The sequence below is a fragment of the Vombatus ursinus genome, unplaced genomic scaffold (genome assembly GCF_900497805.2).
Source record: "Vombatus ursinus unplaced genomic scaffold, bare-nosed wombat genome assembly UNPS02014791.1, whole genome shotgun sequence".
NCBI lineage: Eukaryota > Metazoa > Chordata > Mammalia > Diprotodontia > Vombatidae > Vombatus > Vombatus ursinus.
In genome coordinates this window covers 67,699,642-67,703,699 of record NW_020954569.1, presented here as the reverse complement: position 1 = coordinate 67,703,699, position 4,058 = coordinate 67,699,642, and positions in this window count along the sequence as shown.

Genomic DNA, 4,058 nt, shown 5'->3' with positions numbered 1-4,058 from the left:
CAGTAACAACCACATTAGGAGATGACTGACTTTGATAGACTTAGCTTTTCTCAGCAATGCAAGAATCTAAGACAACTCCTAAAGATTCATGATGGAAAATGCTATCCATATCCAGAAAAGGAACTTTGGAGTCTGAATACAGATGGAAGCATACTATTTGCCCTCCTTTTCTTTTGTTGTTTTGTTTTATTTTTTCTTTCTTGTGGTTCCTCTCATTAGTTCTAATTCTTTTACACATCATGACTAATGTGCAAATATGATTAATATGATGGTACATGTATAACCTATATCAGATTGCATGTTGTCTTGGGGAGGGGGGAAGACAGGGAAGGGGAGAAAATTTAAAACTCAAAATCTTATGGAAGTAAATGTTGAAAACTAAAAATAAATAAATTATTTTTTAAAAAAAGAAACTAAGAAGGGAAAGTCAAGAAAATTTTAGGGAATAAGGTGTGGGGGCAAAGCACATCAAGGTTAGTGCTCAGAGAGTTTTTAGAAATCACAGGTCAAGATGGAGCTACAACTCAAAATTGGGTAAGCAGAAATCCAAGTCAAAAAAGTGGACAAAGGACAGGAATCTGGAATCATGTAGAAACCAGAGGTGGAAAAAGAGCAGGGGGTTGGAGCCAAGCAAGCAGTCAGGAGAACAGAAGCAGATAACAAATTATAGAGAAGACAAAAAAAAACTTTGCAAGAATAGGATGCTTTCTGGGTTGTGGCGTATCAAGGCATTGTAATCCCCTGCCCGCACACTTGCAGGTAGAAGACAGAGAAAACTCCCCAGTTGATATAGAGTAGTAGACTTCGCATCAGAGAATTTGAGTGTTAAGGGGGGCTTTTGGCTGAGAGGCCACAAAGTGTGAGAAAAGCAGGGCCAAGCCTACAGAGTTGGGTAATCAGGACAAAGACTGTTCGGTGGGGTAAAAAGCATATGGTCTGCTCTTTGAGGCAGCCCGTGTCCCTGTCCACAGCAGGCATATGGGACAGCCACAACTAAGCAGCAGTGAACTTTTCTCCAGTCCCCCATCCCCACATACACACACCTAGCTGTGAAGTGCAGCAACTAAGAGTCATCTACTTTCCCCTCCCTCCATCTCTTTAGGGGGAACTTTAAAAAAAAACCAAACAAACAAAAACCAGATTGTCCTATCCAGGGGTGTGCTGGAGCCAGCTTGAATTGCTTGGTGAGAACCATTGCTAAATTCTCAGTATAAGCATTTACATCTTGAAAACCGACAAACCTACAAATCAGGGCTTGCTCTATTTTTTGTTGATTATAGACGTTAGAAAGTGGTGGGGGAAATGTGAATAATGTAGATTAAACTTAAAAGAGTGTCCTGCCATATGTTTTTGGAAAGCTGGTTGTTAATTTACCAGCATACTCCTGCTAATCCCCCCTATTGTTGATGGTAGTTTGCAAGATTGACTCTTTTTTTAATAAATGAATTTGATCCCTTTGTCTGTGGGCATGTCATCACTTGAGATCAAAGTGTAGGTTGGGGAAGTTGCCCTGAGGGATCCTACACTGGGACTCCGCAATTCTTGTACAACAAAAGGCCTCCTTATCAGTTATCATTTTACAAATAATCCTAAAAATTAAACTTGAGCCTCACTTAGATTTCCACCAGAAAAAAATGAAATCTAGTGGAAGCATGGGACAGCTAGGTGTGCAGTGGATAAAGTGCTAAGCCTAGAGTCAGGAAGATGTCCTTGTGAGTTCAAATCCAGCCTCAGACAGTTACTAGCTGTGTGATCCTGGACAAGTCATTTAGCCCTTTTTACCTCAGTTTCCTCTTCTAGAGAAGGAAATGGAAAACCGCTCCAGTATCTCTACCAAGAAAACCCCCAATGGGGTCACAAAAAGTCGGACACAACTGAAAAATGACTCAATAACAACAAAACTGGAGGCATGGCACCACTACGGGTATGAGCACTCCTTCCAAAAGCTAAAAAAATACTTCTTTCGGGTGGCGGGGCGGGGAGGTGGGGGCGCCCAAAGTGAAGGACTTAGAGGAGAAAGTCCTGCCTTCAAGCCAACTTAATGGATATAGTCTGGGGTGATTTTTTTGTTACTCTACCTCTTTCTAGTAGTGGGGGAACTGAGAGCACAGATCCTGCCAGCTCCACAGAGGACATCTAGTGTTTATATGTACATATAACTATATGTATGTATATAACATATATACTATATATATATATGTATCATACATATGTTTTGTTGAATCATTTGTCTTTATATCAGTCTTTCTCATTACAGATTAAACCCTCTCTTGTGACAAAACATCCAATTGGAATTGGAAAGTAAAACATTCAATACAGAGACATTTTCTGACAATGTATACAGTACTATGTTCTAGTAGTCCTCTACCTCTCTGCTTTGAGGGAAGAGATGGGATTCATCATCTTTTCTCCCAGTTCTTCATTAGTTTTCCATTACTCCGAGTTCAAGTTCCTTTTACATTTACATCATTGCAGTCGTTTTGTATTCTGTTCTCTTGGTTTTGTTTGTTTCACTCTGCAATAGTTTATATAAATCTTTCCACGGTTTTCTGAATTCCACATATTCATCATTTATTACTTCATGCCATCATATTATGTGGGGGAGGGGCCATCTCAACGTGTGGCTCTAATCCACTTTCCATTCAGCCACTGAAGTGATTTTTCTAAAACACAGGTCCAATCATGCTGCCCTTCTACTCAGTACCTGCGGCTCTCTATTACCTCAAGAAGAAAATACAAAATGCTCTGTTTAGTATTCAAAGCCCTATATAACCTAGCCCCATACTATTTTTCCAGTCTTTTTACACCTTACTTCCCACCACATACTCTTTGATACAGTGATGCTGACCTCCTGGTTGTTCCATGCACAAGACACTCCATCTCTTGGCTCTGGGCATTCTCTCTGGCTGTCCCCCATGCCAAGAATGCTCTTGCTCCTCTGCTCCAACTACTGACCTCCCTGGCTTCTCTTAAGTCCTAACTAAAATCCTGCCATCTCCAGAAAACTTTCCCTAATTCTTCTTAATTCCAGTTCATCGTTCAGTTGTTTTAGTCATATTTGACTCTTCATAACATCATTTGGAAGTTTTCTTGGCAAAGATACTGGAGTGGTTTGTTATTTCCTTCTCCAGTTCATTTTACAGATGAGTAAACTGAGGCAAATAGAGTTAAGTGACTTGCCCAGGGGATCACACAGCCAGCAAATGTCTGCAGCTGGATTTGAATTCAAGTCTTCCTGACACCAGGCCTAGCACTGTATCCACTGAGCCACCTAGCTTAATTCCTGTGCTTTCCTTCTTGTAATTAATTCCTACTAATCCTATTTATATTATTTCCTCTATAGCTTTGTATATATTTGTTTCTATGTTGTCCCCCCCTTTAGATTGTAAGCTCCTTGAGGGCAGGGGCTGTCTTTTGCTTCTTTTTGTATCCTCAGGGCTTAGCACAATGCCTGGCACTTGATAGACTTAATAAATGTTTATTGATTGATTGATTGAATAGCTAGCTACATCTCTAGTGGCTCCTCCCATCACCTTTCTCCAAGGGCTCCAAGGCACTGTAAAAGAGCAGAAGGTCAATCTGTTCTCCTTAAAGAAAGGGGGTACTGAGGAGCAGCTAGGTAGTGCGGTGGATAGAGCACCAGCCCTGAAGTCAGGAGGATGTGAGTTCAAATCCAGCCTTAGACCAAACACTTGACACTTACTAGCTGTGTGACCTGGGCAGGTCACTTAACCTCAATTGTCTAAAGATAAGATTTAAAAAAAAAAGAAATACTCTTAAAGAAAGGGAGTACTGGGCTAGAATTATATTTATCTGCCCCCTTAAATATTATTAGTCAAGGGGATATAATTTTTAGGTTCAAGCTAAACTTTTTGTGACTGTTTCTTGATGACAAAATTCTATATCCAAGGCTTGACTTGCTTCCCACAAAATACTAGTTACACAATGAGCACACATAGCAAGTAGCAAAAAATGTATTTATCCAAGTCAATAGCAAAACAGAAATCAGAGAAAGTATATATATATATACACACACACATATATATTCATATCTATAA